This window comes from Puntigrus tetrazona, chromosome 15 (assembly GCF_018831695.1).
Source record: "Puntigrus tetrazona isolate hp1 chromosome 15, ASM1883169v1, whole genome shotgun sequence".
In the NCBI taxonomy this organism is placed as follows: Eukaryota; Metazoa; Chordata; class Actinopteri; order Cypriniformes; family Cyprinidae; genus Puntigrus; species Puntigrus tetrazona.
In genome coordinates, this window is record NC_056713.1 from 11,465,657 (window position 1) to 11,490,338 (window position 24,682).

General features: G+C 37.7%; 1 long non-coding RNA gene and 1 pseudogene across 1 annotated transcript; one reads left to right on the forward strand and one right to left on the reverse strand.

The window, feature by feature from the left end:
- The window catches only part of LOC122358458, a 52,919-nt pseudogene that overhangs the window by 12,411 nt on the left and 15,826 nt on the right, over window positions 1-24,682 (reverse strand).
- LOC122358459 lies at window positions 8,772-11,883 on the forward strand. Its single transcript, XR_006252604.1, has 4 exons — window positions 8,772-8,928; window positions 9,103-9,160; window positions 10,377-10,742; window positions 10,837-11,883. It is a non-coding gene; the product is annotated as an uncharacterized LOC122358459 (long non-coding RNA).

The following is a 24,682-nucleotide window of genomic DNA, read 5'->3' on the forward strand; positions in this document are numbered from 1 at the left end:
GATAAGATTTTTATTTTGAGGTGGAGTATCCCTTTAACAAAATTTTTTTCCTCAATAAATTCCTAATTTCTGCTTATTAATAGTTAGTAAGGTAGTTGTTAAGTTTAGGTATTGGGTAGGGCTAGGAATGTAGAATAAGATAATGTAGAATAGGCTATTAACATGCTTAATAATTGCTAATAATTCTTAATAATGTTCTAGTAACATGCATGCTAATAAGTTTAATAAAAAACTAGTAATTAACAGTAGTGTTTTAAAACACACACACACGCACATACATATGTATTAAAAACACTAAAACAGAAAATGTTTATTATGCAGTCATAATGATTAAAAAAATTGATTTTGGGACACTTTGTTTTAGTTTTAGATTCTGATCTACTTCAAATGTTTACTGTGTGTGTGTGTGTGTGTGTGTGTATATATATATATATATATATATATATATATATATATATATATATATATATATATATATATATGCAGGTGATATTGTAGGCTCAGAACACAGATTTGCATTCACTTCTATGTACATTGCATGTTACAGCGACTTCCAGTCAGAATTCAGAGCTAGAACTACTTGTTTTTAATAATGAATTGAAAGTTGCTTCAGTGACAACTCTTGGCTGTGATTTATAACTGTCACGATTCCAATTTTTTCATGGTGACCGCCGTAAGTGAGGTTTCTCCAATCTGTCTTTTCTATCCAAGAGAGACAGACAGACAGACAGACAGACAGACAGACACAGAGTCAGCTCAGACTCTGGGGCTTATCCGCCACTTCCTGCAGCACCACAAGAGTCCTGGTGCAGATGGAAGCGAGCTCTCAAACCCTCCAGAGAGAGGCAGCAACTAGAACATCTCAGATGCCTGGCAGCCACCACGGCATCTCAAAGGGTGTAAATAGCTCTGTCCCTGTACGTGACAGACACCAATTACCCGCTCTGATGATAGTATACTTGACATAAAACACCTGAAAGGCACACAGGACACAGACTGAGATTTCAAACGCAGGCCTGGTGCTGCAGTCTCTTCAAGAGGTTGAAGGTGAAACTCACATTGCACGGTCAGGTAAGCTGAAGCAGAGGGGGAGATGCCCAGGCTGTTACTTGGGCTGCAGGTGTATTTCCCAGCATCCTCTGGCTTGACTCTGTAGATAATGAGGGTTCCGTCAATAAAGATGCGAACGCGGAGCTTCAGATCACTGCAGGAAGAGAAGAGAGATGATCCGTTTTGAAAAATATTATTAAACCTGTTTGTACACCGAGAAGAACTGAGGCTGCTACAATGTCTCATTACTATGGCAGTCTGTTTCTGCCTCAGAGTGAATAATAAAAAAGTTAATTGTGAGAAAGTTTTAAAGGAGCGTTATACTTTTTGAAACATTGAAACAGTCACAAAAATTAAAGCTACATTTGTTAGATATAAATGAAGAGTGCAATATTTTGAGATAAATTTGATACAAAATTTGCAATAAAGCCACAATTGTTATATAAAGTCACTGTTTTTGATATAAAAAGCAATATTACGAAAATATGACATACGATATAACGAAAATTATAAATATAAATATTGTAATTGTGAGACAATGATGAGAATCATGATGTTGGATAAAAAGGCATAAAATCTTACTTGTGAGAAATGTATGAGACACATTTGTAAGTTATAAAAATTGCAATTATGGAAACTACATAGTAGTCAGCATTTGAAGTGGATTAAAAAAGTTTATCAAAGTTGTCCTAAGACAAGAACACATTTTGGTTTTAGGACAACTCCGATGAAAGTTTTTTGATCCACTTCAAATGTTGACTACTGTTGACACATTAATATATATAAAGTCACAATTATGAGATATAAAGTCAAATATATGAAAAATAAAGATAAAATAACTTATTTAAATGAAATATATTTCAGTTGAATTTTAGCTTCTTAACTTTGGTTTTAGTTGAAGTTAACATTATGTTATTCCATCTATAAACAATACATAAATGAATTAATAAAGTAATTAAATTTTTTTTTTTTTTTTTATTAAAATCGTTTGAAATGAGATAATCTGACAAATATAGATAATAAGACAAAAAAAACAATTCTTGGCAATAATTAAAATTTTCTGATTAATTTTACAAAAATCTGTGTCTACACAAAGTGGTAAGATGGCCAGCACTCTGAATATTCCCATGAACATCCGTCCGCCCTCACAGTTCAATAGTACCGAAACCGTTATTTGAAGCACTATTCTGGCCTGTTTCACAGGGAGGAACAGACTACAGCCCTGCGTATAGAGGGTCAATACGGCCACGCTTGGGGAGTCAGAACAGCTTCTGGCTCAGCTTCAGATGATCAGCATGTTTTTTAGGCATGTGATGACACAAGCACAGTGTCACAAGATGTTCCCATCCCGGCATAAAAACCTGCTGTGTGCGCCTCCAGCGTCACTGCGCTAGCATTTGCCTTAATGCAGCTGTAGAGGCTTGAGATTCAGGGATTCTGGGTCTAAAAATATATGTGGCTCTAATCTAAAACCGACAGACAGACACACACACACAGCAGCTTCTGTGTTCAAGACTTGGCACAGTAGTGAACTCGATCATAACTTTACTTCTTGAAATATACGTTGTCCTCTTCCCAGTACCAGGTATAGGTCAGGTTGCCAGGATACGCCTCTGCTTGGCACGTAAATTGGGCATTCTGGGATATGTTAACAGTGATGTTCTCGGGTGGTGACACGATGTATGGAGGACCTGGTGGAGGCAAACAGAGACAAGGGTTATAGACCCCAATAAGCTCAAATCAAAACAGGAAAAATTAGTGTTATTGTTTAGACAAATGTCAGCTGTAAGTAAAGTGGCAATTATGAGAACCTTTTGAGATAAGTCACAGTTCTGAGATATGAAGTCTCAATTGTACAGTCATAATTAGAGTAGACACAATTGCAAATTTGAAATTACTAGATATTTTTGCAATTATGAGAAATAAATTTACATTTGCAAGAAATTTGCATTTTTGAGATATAAAATTGCATGTACTTGTAAAAGACATCTGTAAGATAAATGATTGATGTTTATGAGATACAGACACATTTGTGCATTCATGTTACAATTATGATATATACAGTATCAGTTATGCATTGATAAAAAACTAGTTTTTACTAAAGAATTTTGTCAGCTGTGGTTGCCAGAATAATTTTGTAAAATATACAGAAAAATCTAAGACCAACATATTTAGCTTTTCCACAAGCTAAAGCATACTAATGTACAGAAGATGCACATTCATGCAAACACAACACATCATCATGGTAACACGCATGATGCCTAAATAATGTAATAAACATTTAATAAACAACATAAGATGTACGATAAAACCCCTAATGTATTGTAAAATTACATAAAATGTCTGGTTAGATCCTTTACAGTCCTACCCTGTATATAGTACAGGAACTTACTGTTAACCTACTGTAACCTACTTTTTTGTACATTTTTACTGTTAAAATTACACAGGGTAAAAATAATATTTTTAAGCTGATGCCATATAACTATCATTCAGCCCAAATTGTATCATCCGTGCAGGTTAATCCACTGAAGAAAATTATTGGTTTTCATAATCTTTCATCAAAATCTAAGATCGTTTGGATACTTACGAATAGAAAATAGATGTTTATTAAGAACACATGACTGAGCATTTTAAGAAATGTAAAGCTAGTTCTTATAGTTTTCTTAAAAACCCTGCTTCCTCTTCCATTTATTCTCTGGTTCTAAGCCAAACAAGATAACAAGACTAATCAAGAACAACCAATTACAATAAGACTAATTAAACAAAGCAATAAACCAGTGACGAGACCGAAAAACTAAAAGGAAGAGGAGGCAGAAACTAAAAGAACAGAAGTTTTAGCATTTCAGATAAACATGTGAAACACAACCCAAACCTCTTTAGTATTCATATTATATTTATGAGCAACTTTAAAAAAAAAAAAACAGCTTGCCTAAATGACAACCTGTAAACTCAGTGCTAACAAGCTAGCATGCTAATATGCGGTTATACTTCAAAACAGTGTGGCAGTGAGCCATTCAACTGCTAACTTTCGGTTTCTTAGCGTATTTACTGCAAGTGCAAACACATTTCATTTTTGTTTATACACACATGGGAAAAGAATTATTACTGTCTGTGGTAATCAACTGCATGCCACAGATGTGGTATTCCTTGCAATTATCCTAATTCTCCTCCATGTTTATGTGTGTATATAAACCTGTCTAATAAAGACGGCAAGGATACTACTGTCAAACCTTCCCACAGAGAATATTATCCTTCCCACATGAGGCTGTCACTGAAATTGCCAATAGACTTTTAATTAGACGTGTGGGTAGGCAGGAACACTGTCGTGACACTCGGACCGCTGTGAGATTTGTGGGTGCTCTGCTGAAAGATCCAGCACGAGTGCTGCTCTTCGCACAAACAAACCCATGACTAGCTGTGAAATATCTTCTAATCTTAATGTGTGGACTGTGCTGAGAGCTTCCTGGATGTTTCCTTAATGTGCAGTAAATGACACTGCATCTAAGGGGATTATTGACAGTAGCGCAGCTTTGCTTATTAAAATGAAATCGCAAAAGGCATCACTTGAAAGCGTCTAAAAATATCCCTGGCGTTGCTCGCGCTCGTGTTATTGAAGCAGGTTTTAACTAGAGTGCCTCTCCAGAGGCTTCATGAGAATATTGCTTTTGTAAAAACAATATTGCTAGTTTACTAAACAAAACAGCCCATGGCCAAGGCAATTTTGGCTCGGCACAGTTCATATGCATCTCCATCTGACTCGTTGGTACTCAGGCGAGAGCAGGCGATCCTCCACTCCAACCAAAGCTCTAAAGTCAAGGTAGGACAGATGATATTGTATATATATATATATATATATATATATATATATATCATTGTGATCAGATACTCAATTTTGTGTTTATGTACTCGGAATGACTTAAAATGATTTAATCAGTTCAATAAAGCAGACCCTTGTTGCAAAGTGGATTCAAAAAGTATAATGCGATTAAAATCGAATAAATAAAAACTAAAATAAATAAAAATACACTCACACACAAAATATAATATATATTAAAACATTTCCTAATTTTTTTCGTGATGATGCAAACTAATTTTGAAAAATTTATTTGAAATGAATAGGAAATGAAGAAGGAAATTAAATTAGTCTTATTATGATGATAAATTTCACACCAAAATATTGCAAAATAAGTCTGATGTCTAGGTCTGTTAAAAATGTAACGTCCGAGTGAAAAGAAAAAAGAAATTAATTTTAAAAAGGGTCTTCAATATGATAATCTTATGATAATTATCTTACAACCAGGATCTTTATAAAATCATGGCTATTCATCACTATTATTTAATTGTTTTAAAGATTAAAAATTATGTAAATGATCAGAAAAAGATGTCAATGTTAAGCAAAGGATATTTTATCCGTAGATAACAATAGTTTGCATTGCCTTCAATACTGTAGCAAAATAAAAGCCAATTCTTTTGAAAATAGCATTGCTATTTTAATCATAATATTTTACAACAGCATAAACTGGTCTCTTTGCATGAAATGAAATTGCTTTCATACGTTAGGAGAAAATATTACATTGAAATTATATAGATATTTGAGACGTTGCTTCATTTTTCACCAGCAAATCATCACTAATATATTGTTGCTATTTAATATATATCAACCAGCTCTTATCGGGTTATGTAGGAGTATGGACAAGAAGCTCAACGATGTTTCCTGGTGCTCAGTGATCACAAGCATCTTCTAAACTCTGTTTCTCAGAGTAGGCTGTGTGTTAGCGTGCTGCTCTGTATTCACAGCCATGCTCCACTGCCATAAATCTGACTGCAGTGAAAGCCACAAAGCCAGTGACAGGCAGCTTGCTCATGTTTGCTGTCATACTGTACACGGCCCATGGATAATAAACTGAACCGCTTCATCATTCTGTACTAACGTGGAGGCCATATGGGAGAGACTGTGGTACCAGTACAAGGTGCTGACTCAAGAGCGAACAACCATTATTCTGTTTGCATGCGCATTAAACTCACACACTTATCAAACAGATCCCCTCATATCCATCATGAAGGAGACAAGACAGACAGATCTTTTTCCAGGTGACATTTGATCCATGGCTTAAATGGTCCAGTGTGTTGTTGAATTTTGCCATAATTTACTCACCCAATGTTCAAAATGTTGCACACAACAGAAGATATTTTGAAGAATGCTGTTATGAGATATATATATATATATATATATATATATATATATATATATATATATATATATATATATAGTATATTATGAAATAATGAGTCATGGCTGATGTGATATAGAAAGTCGTAATCATGAAGTCCATTATAAAAATATATATTAAAACAAAATTAAGTAGGAATCATAACAGGAGTCAAAATTGAGATGTAGTTTTAACTTTATCAAATTTCAACATTTATATCAAAAGTATGAGATGTTTGTAATGTTTAAGTCGAACGTATAATCTACCAAGTTGCATTTATGTCATATATCATGATTACTATATGACTAAAGTTTTATGTCCTGACTTCAACTTGTCAAAATGATTATTTTTATGTCATGGAACGCGTCAAAAATTGAGACAAAATGTCGGAATTATTGCAGTATGCTTTAACAAGTTGTCTTTTTATGTCCTAAAGAGTTTATCATCATTTCTTCTTTTTATGTTGTGGTAATGACATAACTATGTCACAACTAAAAGGCATCTTTTTAAATAGACCTTGATCCACAGAATGAAAATCGAAAATATAGAATTACTGTGAATGCTGATAGCATAGCTCAGATCTTTTGATTTCTTACTTTGGCATTTTGCAAAAAAAACTGAGCACTGTGGGAGAAATAACCAGGTTTTTTTGTTCTCCTTGCATTCTCGTTACAGTCTAGGTGAAATATTAAAGAGATCCTTTCCTATTGGCCACCAGCTAGACCATCCAGGCACAGATTAGCCAGACCAGCACAGAAACGAATGCAAGCTGATCTTTTGAGCAAGAGTGTAAATCATCAGTTACAAGAAAGATATATAAGATCCTCATGTGAACTACAGGTTAATAAATAAACAAGGCACTCTGAAGGTGAGTGAGTGTGTACAAGACATGAGCTGTAACTGTAAACCTGCAGTATATCACCTCCATCGCTCCGAGCAGGGCTGTAAACGGCTTCTACTGGAAGGCTCCATTAGGAGCTGAGTGACAGGAAGTGATCTATGCAGATGGAGCGGACTGAGCGTATTGACTGCGGCAGATGTGCTTAGAGTGACGAGACGGAAAGACCAGACTTTGACAACACTGATGTGTCCATACACGGATTCACTGAAAGAGACTAATTAACCAGGGAGCACCGAGGGCTTTGCATCTTTGCACCTAGTATCGACGGGACACGATGACCACAGTAGCGAAGAAAGGACAAACACTGACAGTGAAGGACGCTTGCTAGCTTCTCCTGACTGTTAGTACCGGATTTTTTTTTTGCTTTTTGTGTACAGATGCTCTTGTTTGTTGTGCGTGTATCTCTTTGCTGGAGAAGGAAAATCAATGGATGTGTGTTCCAATCCGTGGATGCTCACCTTGCACCAGAAGGCGAGTGGTGTGTAGCGCCTCTCCCTGGTCACTGTGGGCTCGGCAGCTGTAGGCCCCCCGGTCCTCCCGCGTGATGGCCTGCACCGTCAGACTGCCGTCACTCACCTGTACAAACAGTATATGTGTTAAACGTGGTTAAGCGAAATGGGCAACGTGGTTAAAAATCTGTGTGATAACTAACTGATTTAGAACGTCGCTAATCTGCATCGAGTTCTTTACACCCCATTTTCATCCCATGAGGACATAAGGAGAGATGTTTTTATATATCACGGTGGAGACTTAAACCTGAATACACAGACTCACGGGGTCTCATGTCACGGTGGGGACTTAAATTGAGGTGAAATGCATTGCTGAAACATGTTACAAAGACTTAATGGTGGAGTTGTACCGTTAAACAGTTTTTCACCATTTTCGTGATCAGGATTTATTGGGCGGCTCTAAATCGGAGTTCTGTGACGCAATGCAGCCACCGAGCACTGCGTCTCCCGCAAAACTGTAAGAGCTGGGATGAACTTGAAGCAGCACTGACTGCACAGATCGATCGCTGTGTGACATCGGTACAGTGAGAGCTATCGAGAGCAGATGCTCATTATGCTATGAATCGCTTCTCGTTGTACTTTGATGTCAAACACTGATCATCCGCGCAGTTTAACACACACATAATAACTAGAGCGCATTACTGTCATTAACATTGCGTACTACAGCCTACAGTTTGCTATCTATGTAGTTGCTATAATTTACAAAACAACTGAGCTTGGTTTACTTGTTTAAATCAAGCTGCTTGAGGAAGCCGCTGAGTGGGCGTGGTTTCTGCATAGCGAACGGACACGCCCACTGCGTATTTTTCAAGATTTTGATACCTAATTTTATTTACTTTGCATTTTTAGCATTTAAATTTGGCTGTGTGGTTAATAACACATTTTTCTGTGGTGCAACAAACTCAGAACACACTTTAAATATTGACTTCCCACAGACTTTTTTTTTTTAAAGCGCCATTTCTAAAATCCGCATCCCCGACTGAGCTTGAAAGTCCAGCTGCATCTTTCCAAACAGCACATGTATGACGTGAAATTCTGCACAGGTCCCTGACAGGACATTTTGGAAGAGGAGCGGGTCCAGTCTTATTCCTGCACGTCGAGAGCTTTAGCCAGAGGAGACTGGCCTTATTGTTCCTCCCACACAATATCCCAAGGTGTGTCAAGTCCCGCCGGACGGCTGACACAATCCTCCCCGGCCTGTTCCATCACCATCCTGTCACTGACAGACACATCGCACTGATGACCCAGACGAGAGCAGGTAATAAACTCTCTCAAACACTGTGTGTGTGCGGGCGCTTTATTTAAACACGCACCGCTGTGGAGGAGGGCAGGGTGAGAAACAAGCTCTCCGCTTCGAGACCAGACTTCTGTGCCTTTTGCTCTTTAGCGTGTGTATTCCTTCACCGCATTCCTCTATTTCTCTGACTTCTAGCCATGGAAGCAGGGAAAATAATGGAGGACCACCGGCCTTCACACCACTGTTCTCAAAGGTGAGGTCACGACACACTTCTTTTGAGTAAATGTCTGACTGGGACCGTGGCTGCTTAGCAGTGGGAACAGCTTTTAGGAGCCGGCGCTGAGTGCTTGCTCCCTACAGAAGAAATGATTAAATATAGATTTGATACAATCTAATTGCAGCCGAATCAAGATTAATCACAGCGCATGGGGCAATTTAGCAAACGTGATGTGGAATTTCCTAGCCTTCTGCCAGCATTTATTCACTGACATAAAAATCGAATGGGATTGTTTCTGTCAGGGATTCAATGTACAGCGGCACCCATAAGAGTATCTTCTGCACACTTAAGGTGGACACACCAAATATTAAAGTGGATAAAAACTGTACGATTAACTTCATCTGATATTTGTTGCTAACCAAATGCATGTTTCATGAACATTATGACATGAAATCATGGTAGTAGATAATAGTAAAAAGAAGGTCATTATAAGGTCAGATCTGTCAGGTGTACTAAATATTTTGACCATCACTGCAAATGCAAAGGCATTCTATTTAACAAACCAACAACAACAAAAAAACCTTAATAAACCTTATCAAATTAAATATAAATGTAGCATTGTTATATATAAATATGACTTTTAATACTAATTAACAATAATTAAAATTACAATTTAATTGAAACAATAATCTGAATTTATTGAATTTATAAAAATTCAAATCACAATTACATTAACATTTAATCATTAAATTAATAAATATTTTTGTAAGGTTTTATTTCAAAGCTTTGCTACAATAATAAATGCAACTGGGCTCGATGTTTTATTATATGTTAAGACATGCAAATTAATAATCATCTTAATATCATACCAATTCAATTTTTTTAAATTTGAATTAATGTAACAATTAAAACCCTCTAAAGCAAAATACTAATTATCATGAATTTAGTTATATTTATTCTAAGTTATATTCTATCTGTCTATCTATATATATATATATATATATATATATATATATATATATATATATATATATATATATATATATATATATAATTTCTTTATTCTTATTTAAGATATATATTTGAATAATATATTTATTTTTATGAACATTTTAATTACATAATTTCACAAACAATCAATTTTTATAATTAGAGAACAATTTATAATGTTTAATGAAATGTGTAATGTAATTGAAAAGTTTCTACTATATTTTTCAAATAAACGTTTTATTATTTTATTACATCCTGCAAGCACACGCTAAGGACATGCACATACTTTTATGTGGGAGTTCACTGGCTCTGCAGCATCTCCACGCCTCAGCCGTCAAACAGCTTGCAAGACATCACAAACGTGACCTTTAGGGAATACGCTGCAGTGCCGTGGAGTGAAGGAGGAGAAGAGCAGCCACGGGGCTGGAGAATAACCTTGCTAAGAGCGGTCACGAAGGAAAAACAGCAGCCAGCCATCACTTCCTGTTCATCAATCGCCGGTGAGCGACAGTGGCAGGCAGAATACAGCAAATGGCACTCAAACGCGTCTCGCGTAAATGCTAGCTGTGACCAAAAGCACGCTGGGAAACGCGGGACAGGACGAGCGCGGCTAACAAAGGCGGTGCAGGTGGCTAGTCTAAAACGCATGAAAGTGAACATTCAGATGTAAGACAGAAGCGGCTACACTATCTCTCTTGTCTTTTATTTGTCTGTTTCCTCAGGGATCGCTCCTCTGATGTGCTGAGAGGCAATGCCTACTGGAGCCAGACTGACTGCCTGTTCTGTCAAATCCTGCGCCGCCTCCTCCCTCGCAGCCCGCATGCAGTGGAAGGTGGAAACACGCTTGTCAGTTTTTCTCCGTTCCCACTGCAGGCGTGTGCTCTTCAACTGTCAGACCCCCGACGCGGGCCCCGACTGACAGAGCCTTTTCTTACAAATAGCTAGTGATGATTCATGCTTCCGTTTCCAAAAGAAAAATGAAACAGTGCAATTCGCTGCGGATCAAATTCACGGCTAGACTAAATTCATGCTGGCTATATTTGGAAACTAAAGTACATTGTCAATTTCTACTTTATTAAAAGGAACAGTTCACCCAAAAATGAAAATTCTGTCATGATTTACTCAACCTCGAGTAGTTCCAAATCTGCATGACTTTCTTTGTTCTGTCGAACATAAAGGAAGATATTTTGAAGAAAGTTTGTGTTTTGGGTCACCATTGACTTCCATTGGGAAAAAAATACTATGGTGACCCAAGTTAATGGTGACCCAAGCCTGGTTTGGAACTACTTTGAGGGTGAGTACATTTTCATTTTTTGGTAATCTGTTCCTTTAAGGCAGCAGCTAACCAAAACGGAAGTGTTTTCTGCTTATAATTTAATTCAGTTAATATATATTGAATTAAGTTTCATTTCATCTAATTTTATTTTTGTTTAAAGCCCTTTTTAATTAAGTTTCTTATGCTCACCAAGGTGTGTACAGTAATATAGTGAAATATTATTACAGAAATATTTATCTCACAACTCACAATTCTAAGGGGGAAAAGTCCGAGAAATTACGAGATTTAAAAAAAAAAAAATTCTAACAAATCTGAATTTCTTCAATTTTTTTCCAGTTTACACTTCACAATTAATTCCACCATGCATGAAATAAAAATTAATCCTGGGTTTATATCTTGCAATTCTCAGAACTGTGAGAGAAAAGTCCAAATTGTTCTATAAAAAGTTGCAGTTACCTCTTAAAATTAGCAGTTAATTGTTGTGGAAAATGTCACGGTTTTTTAATGATTAACGAACAGAAAATTATTTTAACATTAATGTCATTTTTAAAAAATCTAATGTCTAGTGTCTTCTCAAGCGAATTGTTTTAATGATATTGATATTTTTAAGACGGAGAATTCAAGCCAGTTACCGTGTATTTCTTGTTGCTGGTCAACTGATCCCTTCTCTCAGCCAGGTGACCACTGGCTTGGGGTTTCCGTAGGCAGTGCAGGTCAGAGTAATGCTGCCACCCTCCCTCGCCTCCACATGCTGCGGTGGCGTGTCCGTGAACGTGAGGGGCGCTGGGGAGAAACAAAGACACGACAAGTTGAGTCCAGACTCTTTCATATTTAATAATCTCAAGTCTCTACGATGTAATTCAGGCCTTCTTTTAATGAAAGCCTATGGTGTAATACGATACTGTACATCTGATTACACTGGATATGCAGAACTTTGTGAACGATGACAATCAATCCATTTCAGCACAATTCACACATGCATGTACCCAACTATCGAGTGCTAACACAAGTCTCATTGCGCACTTTCAGCGATGAAACTTCCTCCTCATGTGGGTCACCGTTAGCCTACAGCAGTTTTGCTTTCAACAGCGCAAACACCTGGTGAAAAACAAACAAAGCAAGCAATTAATGCCTCTGAACATCTGTCCATCTGTGCCTACCATGAGCTTTTTCATCCACACTACAATCTGTTGCAGGCTAAACACAAGGGAGAAGAATTTATAGCCCAAAACATCTTGCTGATATCAGCATCAAACAGCTAAAAATATAAATTCTCTAAGGATGGGTCACAATGGTTGACTAACCCAACCACCAACTAGTCTGCTGTTGAGGTTGACTAGTTTATTCGGTTTTTTTTCATGCATCTCTTTTAGTTTTGATATTTTTAGCGGTGGTGCTAATTAATGCGCTGACAGCATGTCAAGCAGTTTTCACAGTAAATCCTTTCAGTTTTCACTGAAAGCAAAACCAGTAAAAACCTTTGCGTTTTAAAGGGATAGTTCATCCATAAATTATAATTACTCACTTAATTACTCAATTATAATTACTATATATGACTTTGTTCTTTAAGACATATATAATAAGACTTATATCAAATGTCCTGGTTCTTTCAAGCCTTATAATAGCAGTGAATGGGGGTCAAACTTATGAAACCCTGTAAAGTACATCTATCCATTATAAAAAGTACTCCACATGGCGAGGAATATGAGAATATGGTAGTCCAAGCTTTGTTTATAGTAAAAGAAAACCATTCTCCTCTTGGCTTAAATCGCGAGTCCTAACATGTTTCTTAACAAATCCTTGTTCATTTTTGGGTGAACTATCCCTTTAAACCACCTCTGCTATCGTCATATATGTCATATCTCATTGTTATTTGAGTTATAAATAATGCAAATTGTATTGACACTATGTTGTTTTGCATATCCCTGATATTGACCTAATTTTTTTCTTAAATTCTTTCTTTCCACCATTTCCATCTCAGTTTTTCATTTGAAGGTACTTTAAGGGACAAACAAACTCCATCACACATCTGCCCTACAGTACTTTCTGGACTCGTCTCACTATGTGTTTTTGGGAAATCTTGGGCTCACACTGCGAATGACAAACAGAAAACATATTTCAGAAGGCACTTGTCTGAAGGTCTTTCCACATGAACAGATGGTCTGGACAGAGCTCAGTGACTAGACGCTCAAAACCTCAACTTTTCTCTGTGCTTCACAGCAGACTTTAACTTCTGGCAAGCAAACAACATCCGCTCTCAAATACTGATTGATGTCTAATTAATAATACCTAAATAAAATGTTTCAGGAAGACAGATTTTAAATGCTGAGCTATGGAGTGTTCACAAACTAATTTTGCTTTTGGAAGTGAACTCAGCCAAAAATCTTCAATGAACCTGTGAAACTCTGGAACGCAGATCTAGGAAACTAGGAAATGTAGATGCACAGTTTCTCATTGCTGTTGACCTCCATAGAGGAACGTCTCATGACTAAAAGTGTTTAGATGCACTGTAAAAATGACTAGTTTTAACAGTAAAAAACTGTTTAACACTTAAACGAGTCTCACCATGGTGGTGTTTAGTGTTTGTGTGAATGACACTGTGCAACTTTTATATGTGTTATTATTTAAAAGCTGCTTGTGATTTGACTTTCTCATCACCAACTGCATTTTCGTGGTTCGAAGGTTACAAAACAGATTTCATTACTTCAATAGGTTTGTATAATAACATTATATCAGTTAATACAATTACAGTATTTAACTGTAAATTTAAGTTAAGTTAGTAAAACCTACCATATGCTGCTACCATATTTTTACGGTAGAATTTCCGGAAATCACAGCTGCCATTTTTTACTGTAAACTTGACAGATTTTTTACTGGCAAAATTTTTGAAAAATAATTTATCCTAATGATATTCATGTGGTTTTGAGCCATTCTTTTTTCTGTTGATTCACACATAAATTAAGTAACTATAATAACAGTTCTTTAAATATAACTCAAAATATTTTATTTTTGTTCCATGAAAAGACATGAGTGAGTAAATGATGAAAGAACTATTTTGAACTTAATTATTTCTTGCTCAAGGGGACAATGATGCTATCTGATCCATTGTGGGTTCAAACCAGCAACCTTTAGGTTACCAACTCAGATCTTTAACCACTAGGCTTCACTATTGTGGTTTGGATTGGTACTTAGTGTCAGAAGCTAATGATCTGTGGCCACTATGGGGGTGGGCAGGATGCTCTGAGAGAGATGAGTGTGATGGCCGCACTGATGAAGGAGTTCTGTGTGATGACCTGAACGTCTCCACAGTGCCACTACTGTTCTCAGAGCGGGTACGTCTGCCCGGCTGACACCTGCTGGGAACACGCGGGCAGCCGGCCACCCTCTCACCCGTCCTGGCAGGAAGAACAGCCACTGCCCACATAGGATCCATACACAAGTGGATGCTAATATCGCCGGCTACAGGAAACCAGTGCTGTCAGACTTTCTGCCCTTGTGAGGCCAGACAGCACCTGCCCCAACAAAGACGCTTTTGGACAAGTGGGGCAGTCTGAATACCAATGAACACCAGTGTTTCTTACAAAACTTTTAAGATAAGCTTACACAGTGTGACTGGGTGTTCATATCTGTGATGCAACTAGAATCTGTCCATTGAATAGTGAGTACTGAGCATATCATTCTGTGATGTCTCTTTCCAAAAATTGAAATAATGTGGTGGTCTCACGGTGCAAAATGATGTAGCTTAAAATGAAATTAGGCTGCGCTAATGCAAAACAAAATTAGATTAAGCCAAAAACATTGTGGTGCAAAACGAAATTATATTACATTAAAAAAACGAGAAAAAATGAATACAGAAAAAAAAACTTGACTGTGCAAAACAAAATTTGATTGTACAAAGCAACATTGTGCAAAACAAAACAATATATTGCAAAATAAAACTATATTCTGCCAAACAAAAGTAGAACGTGCCAAACAAAACTCAACCGTAAAAAACTAAAGTTGACTGCACAAAATTTACTTTGCACAAAACCAAGCTTGAACGAAACTACTTTGTAGTAAATAAAACTGTTTGCACAAAACAAAACTAAGCTGCCAAACTCGCAGCTATATTTTGTAAAATAAAACTAGATTGAGCCAAAAAAAAAAAAAAACTTACTGTGCAAAACAAAGCTAAATACTGCAAAAAAAAAAAACAAAACAAGAGGAGATCCCACAAAGAAAATAAAGCTGATGTTAAACAAAACTGGGGTGCACAGAGCAAACATTATGGAAAAAACAAAACTGGATTGCACAAAACAATTACCACATTGTGTGAAACAAAATTTTATTGTGCAAAAAATATGAAATTTATAAATCAAACCGAATTGGATTTTTAATATGTGTGAACTGAAACTATACACTTTACATACAGAAGATTACGAGTTTTAAAAAGCTATCATCCACATTATGGATGTTATTGTTCAGAAAATGCAAACCAGCACCAATTTGGCAAAAAAATGCATATCATAAAAGAAAAGCAGGCTAAAGGTTTATGAATATAAAAATGATTTTAGAGTTCATTTTGATCTCCAACAGCAAGACTTTTAGGTATCCACATAATAAATGCACGTAAAGCATTTCATCACAAACTGACCAAGTCAGCTAATGGACTGCTCCTTAGAGGATCATCTTTAAAGGCATGACAATGCGTGCTTATTAAAAGTCATAAATTGCTTGCATCCCATAAAAAACTAATGCCAAAATCTACTGGGAGGAGCAGTATCTCTACCTCTATCTTTTTCATTTCAGTCAAAGACTACCATGGCTGCAGGTCACTCACTCGTCCGCAATCAAAGCAATGTAGTGAATTTCAAACAGGCATTATGTCGTTTAGATTCAAAGCTGCATTGCTAGCAAATCCGACCATGAGCCATTTAGCCAAAAGGCTATTATACGCGCTTTATCGTAAAACGTCCTGACGACATATAAAAACCACACACCATCTACACGCCGCAATCACTGATATTGACATTTTGGAAAGCACCTAAGGGCCAGGAGTGTGTGTGTGTGTGTGTGTGTGTGTGTGTGTGTGTGTGTGGGACGTGACTGAGCGAACCGCCGAACTGGCCGTGAATGCAAACGAGGGAGGACATGAATGGCCGCTGCGGCAGTAAAGAGGAAATAGGAAGCCATGAAATAAACCCTCACAGATGTTTGCACAAGCGCCACCCGCCACAGCTGCACAGGTGACATTTCTCCGGCTGAAAAAAGACGAAGCAGACACTGAACTCATTCACCCCGGGCCAAAAACGCACACATACACAAACACGCACCCCGCATTGCAATAATACACCTTCACTTGCGCCTCTCGCTCGCGCTCGCTCTCCCGCCGCTGCTCCGAAATGGAGAAGCGGCTACTGTGCACTTTCCAAATAAGTCACAGTGATTTCTGCAAGCAAACGGCTGTGGACTTTCAACATGGACGCGAGGTGCAGCAGACTGTTACCCTTGCCTGTGTCATTGTTTGAAGTTGGGAATATGCATGAGTCTCACCTCACAGGCATATGTTAAATATACAAATAGCCTGTGCTTACGGAGAGCTGACAGAGCTGTGCTAATTATACCGTTTCTGTGGATGACACCTCAACGTCTGACAGCAGCCAAATAAATATCAGGTGCTGCTTCATTTCACAATGAATAATCCGCTGAACGCCGACATGCTAATGACCAAACTATGCAGCAAACACGTACTCATTGCCGTATATCTGATTTGCACTAAAATGACAAATAGATGAAAGCGGCTAGCACTGCTCTCTTTTACTGCTCTCAAATTAAAAAAAACAGGTTAGGGTGCAAAAGAGTGCCGGGGGTTTGTGGAAGGAAAAACTAACTAAAAAATAGTACATGAAGCAAGACGAAAGAAAACAAAATGAAAGAACTAATTGACCAAATTTGACACCAGTACACTGTACACTGCAAAAACAAACGATATATCAAAAAACTGAACAAAAACTACAATTTCTGACAGACTCTGACCTCTAAGACATCCCTTTTATAGCTAATCATGTTACCTGATGTCAGTTAACAGTTAAGTAAATAAGTTGCTAGATGTTCTCCCAGCTGAATCTTAAGAATTTCTTGCTTTTTAAGCCCTTTTTTTGCCCCCGTGCCAACTTTTTTAAAACCTCAAATTCCTGCAAACTAAAAAGGTAAAAAGCTTTCACATTACAAGTATCTAAAAAATATAATAACTTTTTTACTTCTGCTTGAGCAGCTTTTTAGAGACGTATTCGTGTCTCTCTTCCAAATATACCTCTTCTTGGGTACAGCGCTCAGTCCCTCCTGTGCAATTTCAGCCAGGACGACAACAATCATTGACTTCACACTTTTATCACTTCCTCTCTGCTGCTGTTCACTGAATGGACACATATCTCACTTGGGGATGTGATTCAATAAATGAACACTATAAAGGACCGACAGAGTAGCTTCTCACCAACGTACCACCACGGCGTACGCTAATGATTTCTCACCAACACGAGAAGACGCTGTGGTTCCTTAATGACGCCCATAATTATCTTTAATTCCTCTGCCACTGCAGCTCATACACACAGGCGACGTACAGTGAGAATCAGTATGCAATGCAGCCAAATACAAAAAGACTCCAGTATTGGAATTAATCTGCTGCGTCAGCACTTGATTTAAGCCTACAGCGGCGTTGCGATACTATTAATATGCGACCAAGGGCCTTTTGGATATTGACCCCCAGGCAATGATTACTGAGCTGTGAATCATGATAGTTTACATATTGTCTTAATGGATCGTATTAAATTCATCATCTAATAAAATGCAAACACTCACCGTGGAGGAGATAATATATTTCCAGCGGCGCTGAACCATGCCCATAAATAATAAATCAGGCAAAATGTGATGTTCAAACGGAATGAGAGGGAGGAACATGACATGACCAAAGCCTTGAGCTACCCCAAATTTGCCTCTGTAGTTTGGCACCATGGAAGACATCTCCATTAGTGTAATGGAAATGATGAGATCTCTGCTGCCTGGTGAAATATTACTCTGTTTATTAGACATAAGGGCATGCAGATCTCAGAGCGGGCCAATGGGTTCCTTTTGAATGCTGGCCCATACCCAACGGCTCATAGTATGGAGTGTAGGCTTCATGAAATCACTTGACAAGCACAAAACAGGAAGTTTTGGCAGGGCTTATCAGACGATAGCCCCTTCGCGTTCTCAACAAACAGTGTTTGTTACAGTATGTCACAGCTATGAACTCGAACTTGCTACTTCCTAGTCAGTTTCAAAAGGGATCGGAGTGAATTTGACTGAATGCTACATGCTACTTCTGTGATTTATTCATTTTTCTAGAAATGTGTCAACGTTTAGGAGTTAACTAACATATAGATTACCTTAAAGGTTACAGACACGGGTTAAATAATTAACCAGAAATCAAATCATTGCCTATTACTGCCCGGTTTACAACGAGAACAAAATACTGGCTCTAACAAGAGAGACTGAGGGAAACAATGGCAGCAAACCTAGACCACAAGGGACTACATTGCTCATTTCTGTAGCAAGAGCATGAAGGCTGTTTTTTGTTGGGTCTACCACACATATTAGTCACAGCAGCAGCCAGTCATGAGCGGTAAGAGACAGTCACATCCTCCTCCACTCCTCACAGCTCTGATTTACTGCTGATATTAGAAATGAATATGAAATCAAGCCACGATTAGTCCTACTCCACCCCAAAAGCAGACATCCATTAAAAACGAGGGGAGGGGAAAAGAGTGCACCAAAAGAGAGAGAGAGAAATAAGGAGAAATGCATTTCGGTCCATCCTGCAGTCTGTGCAGAGTCTCATGAGAAACTGAGTAAGCTACATGCATTCACATATGCAGATTTAAGCAAAGCCTTTTACACAAACCACTGCAATGATTAAAACAGCTTGAGATAGATAGATAGATAGATAGATAGATAGATAGATAGATAGATAGATAGATAGATAGATAGATAGATAGATAGATAGATCTCACCGTTGACTGTGAGATGAACCCAGCTGCCGTTGTGGAAGGTGTCGTATTGTTGCTCCAGCATGAGGACCCTGCATTCATACCAGCCCTGGTCTTCTGAGCGCACCTGGTCAATCTGCAGAGACGCTTTGCCATGCAGACTGGCTCTACCTAAGAAGCAAAGAAAAGAGAAGAGTTGAGTGAGACTGCTGCAATGGGACACATATTTCATATCTCATTTAGAATGATCTTCATCTCATTAACATTAGAAAGAGAGTATAAACAAATTATGTGTGTGTATATATATATATGTGTGTGTGTGTGTGTATATATATGTGTATATAAATATAAATAAATATAAAATAGATTTATATAAAATTAAAATAATAACAATACAGTACAATGTAATATAATCAAATATTAGGCCAATATGCAATATATAGTTCTGTGTCTATTATATATCTAGTACTGAAATAACAGATTGCACAACTGTAGAAACGCTTTGTAAGTAATACCCAAAGACTTTAATTTAAAAAAAGGGAATAAATAAAAAGCAGCATCAACAAAAGATCTCATTTATTAAACCATGAGGAGAATTTCATTTTAAATTGTACATAAAACCGTTCTTGCATACACTTTCAATTGAAGTGACAATTTAAGTAAAAATGGTTGTAAGATTTTCATTCTTGTGTTGCGTGAAAAGGCTCATTGCGATGTGTCACACATTGTGCTAATGTGAAGAATGTTGCATCCAAAAAACTGACATGACAGACAGCGGCACCGGTTAATGTAACAAATGCATTGACGTTAACAAACAAGCTGGATGAATTTCAGGCTTGTCTTGATCTCCTTGTTTAAAACGATTCTTACTTCGCTGTCACTGCATACTGCGCTCTGCTGAAACAGGAAATTTATGTTTTAATTAGCTGTCTATGTAATATTGGTCGGTGGAGATTATTATTAGTTGTTATCTCTATGAAATACAGCCCAGTATTGCCATTATGATCATAGTTAATCACTCCAGCATACATAGAGGGAAAAAACTCTCACGAGTGTTATATGCTATGTAGCTTAAAGTCTATGGAGGTCAAAATATAAAAATATAATAATAATATAATAATATTTATGCATTAATTTATTCCACATTTGTGTATTTCTTTATGTATTCATATTTATTTCATATAGAAACTTCAATCATTTTTAAGGTTTCACCAATGACAGTTTCGCAAAATGCTTAAACGATACACAGAAAACCAGCATGAGGAGCAATGTATAACATTACTAGCAAAGCAATCTTCCCTTGATTTCAGCCCTCCTACACTATCGAATGAAATGTGTGCTGTACTTGAAATAGAAAAGAACAAAGTATCACAGCTCACATCTGAGTGTTACACGTTCTGTACTAAGAGGCTTAGCAACACTGACAATACAAAATAGTCACAGAAAGTGAGAGATATTTGAGCAGTCAAGCATCTCTCTGTCTGAACTAAGCCATTCCACAGCTGGCCGCTATCAAAATACAGTATCTCATTTGCCTATTTGAGGACTTTAGCTGGGATTTAATGTTTTCGAACGTTCACTGCGAGCGTCTCAGACTCCGGCTGGCCTTCATACTTCATGCTGCTGTGTAGTGAGCACTAGATATCATGGCCCTGGGATCACAGCTGCACCTGAGAGAGGAAACGGCAGGTTTCCAGAGCAGAAAATCAATACGGCACGGGGCAGAGGAGGCTGCGGTCTTGCAGTAAAAAATAAGGCCTTCAAAATCACAGCTATTTTCGTGCGGGGTGATAAAGTACTGATGGGATTGGGCATCGGCATCAAAGTTAGGGAGCATCTTCACACTGAATGTTACAGCAAATAAAAGGTGTTCTCAAAGCCACTGCTAACAGAACTGCATCATCTTGCTCACTACAGGCTTAAATGCCGTTCAGTGCAAGTGTATTTGAACACTTTTTAACACGTTCTGTGCCAGTGTAGGGGCTTTCTGTTAACCGGGTAACTAATCAGTAGTCGCATTTTAGTGATTTTAACCACCTCTTGCTTTTATTTGTATTTTATATTTGTATTAATGTATCTCTTTATTAACACTAAAACACTACCGCGGACTAAAAAAAAACATAGAATGCCTTGGTAACACTAGAAGAGTGCTAAACACAGATCAGTACTCGGCGTGGAACAGAACTTGAACCTGTTATTTGTGGTGTGTATGTGATTGAATGCAGGTGAGCCTGTGTCGTCAGTGCAGTGGATGATGGGAGTTGAAGTCCGGAGTGAAATACAGTGGTGTGGGGCAAGAGTCAATGTGGTGAGGGAGTGATATCTGGTGGTGAGTGAACGGAAGTCCATGGACTGAGTTTCTTCATGAGTTTCTTGAGATTTATGCTAAATAGAAACAAAGATATCTACATGACCAGAGCAAAGTAAATGAGACATAAAATGAACAAAAAGAAAAAGACAAAATACATTCAGGTGATATAATATAAAGATATATCAGTTAAACATGTCTCAATAAAATGTATAAAATGTGTATTTACATAACATTTGCCAAGTTTAATGACTACTTTACTCTAATGTGTTCGCTCCTTGTAGAAAAATGATGGGGCATATAAAACAGACCAAATGGACCACTTGTACCAAAAATTAATTTGATAATTGTTTTGCTAAATAGGAGTTATTTAGCTTTTTTTACACAACATATATAAAATCATTACAAAAAAAACATTTTTAGAAGCAATACAGAATTTGCATTTTATTTGCTTTGCCACAACATTTCTGTGACCATTACATTTTACATCACCTCTTCTGTAACATATCAACATTTTTCCTTTTCATGTATATGGTTTAACCAGAAATTACATTTTAGATTTTTTTTCACAACTTTTAAAATGTTAAAACTCCGTAAATATAAATACTACACTAGAGATCAACATCCTAAAAATGCATGTACATTTGTTAAAATACGCTTCGAAATGAGCATCAGAAAATATGTAACACTAAAATAACTGATTCAGATAAATCAGTTTGGCAGCTCATTACCCTTTTTTCACGTCAAAATTCCGCCCACTTTTATTGTGTTAACATTTTATGAATCATGTTTTACTGCATTTTGATCAAATAAATGCTAATCCCAAACTCTTAAATAGTGACGAATATACAGAAGCTTCAACCCAGCAGATTTTTGTGAGGGTTCACCTCAGAAGATCACGTTTTATTCAGAGCACTCTACTTTCTGAGCGCACAGGGCCGTTCATTAAGCAAACTCGTTAGGCGCTTAATTACCAAAATCCTCCTGCAGGCTTCTTGCCAGCAATGACTGGGGATGGATTTGTGCACAGCGTTTTAGGGGCCCGTAAACAGGCCCGTCCTGAATGAACACAATCTGCCTCTAGCTAAGAATCACTTTAGGAGAGCCTGTGTAAATCACATCTAAACTGCTGCAATGATTGCCGCATAGATTGTCCGTCTGCAAGACAATGAGGACTCTAATACGCTAAATTGGTGGAGGAATCAGACCCGGAGCTCTGGCAGTGGCCAACAGGGAGAGAGTTTGGGAATTTCTGCGGCAGAAAATTGCATTGTGAGTTACAGTAATAGCCTTTTGGAGTTCAATGGTAATTGCGTGCGGGTCCAGCCAAACTGTGAGACGAAAGCCTCGTGGCGTAAAGGAACGATACGAAATGAGCTGCCATTGAGACGCTATAGTACCCACAGGAGACGATGATATACAGTCACACCGATGGAAGCCTGGAACTGAACATTAGATCTCATATCTAATTTAAAATGCAATGAGGCCACAACCAAATAGTGCAATGATAGTTAATTCGCTCTCCCCTTCCTCTCCCTTACTAAAATCAATTATTTATTTTATGGTTGAAGAGGATTTATGAGAAATTGCGACATAAATATGGGAAGCACAAGTCTTTGCCGGCCTTCTTTTGAGCTTCGACCTCTCATTCAGTGAGGGAACGGTTCAATTAAAACGCCACATCCGATAAGCTATCGCAGTACAGCTCTGTTGCAAAACCTAGGGAGCCACCTAACTAGATAACATTTGAAGGCATCATAATTGCACTCTTGACATAAAAGCTGTTGATAAGACAAATAACACATTTTATATACTATAAAGTAATTTCAGTTTATGACATACATAATGACTGCTTAATATTTGCACTTGTTATGTATTTTAATGTTGTTGTTTTTTCTTATGTTGGAGTATATATATATATTGTTAGCTTGCTGCGAGTTGAGTCTCCTGTGCTCTAATGTAAGGAGAGTTTTATGTCTCTGTCTGTAAACAGCGTTCCAAATCATTAAACTAATGCGATTCCAGTGCGGTCAGAATGTATCCCTTAGAATATAGCTGCCTATGTAGACCGCAGACGGCGCTGCAGTTAAACAGGTTTTGCAACAAAGCTCTCTCCGTACAGAAAGCAACAGAAGTTTCCAATTTAATAAGGTGTGACATAGCAGTTAAGTGATCAAATAATCTCAATCACAGAGATGGATGTGTCTCACGCAGCCCTGCGCCCCGTGTCGCGGGGAAGTGTGCGCTTTGAGAAGTGCTGACAATAGGTGATTTTTCACCCAGACGGCCAGCAGCAGATCTGCGGTAATTAAGGTTCTGTAATGCACCTTGAAAGAGAATGAGTGCCATGCTAGCAGGCAGCCATTACTAAAGCTTTTCACAATCCATGTCAAGGGCTGCTCACACTCTCTTTTTCTCCGGGTCGGACAAAGGGCTCGCTTTCGTGTTAAGTAGTAAACATAGAAAAACCGTGCTTTCGCTCAGGCTCACACAAAATGAGCACATTAGATCAAGTGCAACACTTCTGAATTCAAAAGGAAGACTGATGGTGTGACTGGAACTTTTAATGGTTTGTTTACAGTTAACAGCTTTCTCTAAATCTGTCACGAGCAGGTAAATTTAATCAAACCCAACCTAAAGCCCTGGGCTCAGTACAAATTCACATACTACTCCTGCTGCACAGCCCACTGTGTATTTCCATTCTGGTTAGGCCGGTTTATGATGGTCTTTCGCAGTTTTGATGCTGGTGCACTGTGACGTACTTTTAAGAATTATTGGCTTCACAAGGTACCCAAAATTTGGAAAATCTATCATTTAAAATCTAGTTTGAGTTGAGTAAATTGTTATTTTTGCATTGAAAAACTGAAGTTGCGCTACTGATGTCACATGGACTGTTTTACCAATGCATTTACTAACGTTACGTTTCTGGACCTGGGAACATTTCAGTTGTGTTGCTGTCTATGGAGGGTCAGATAGCTCTT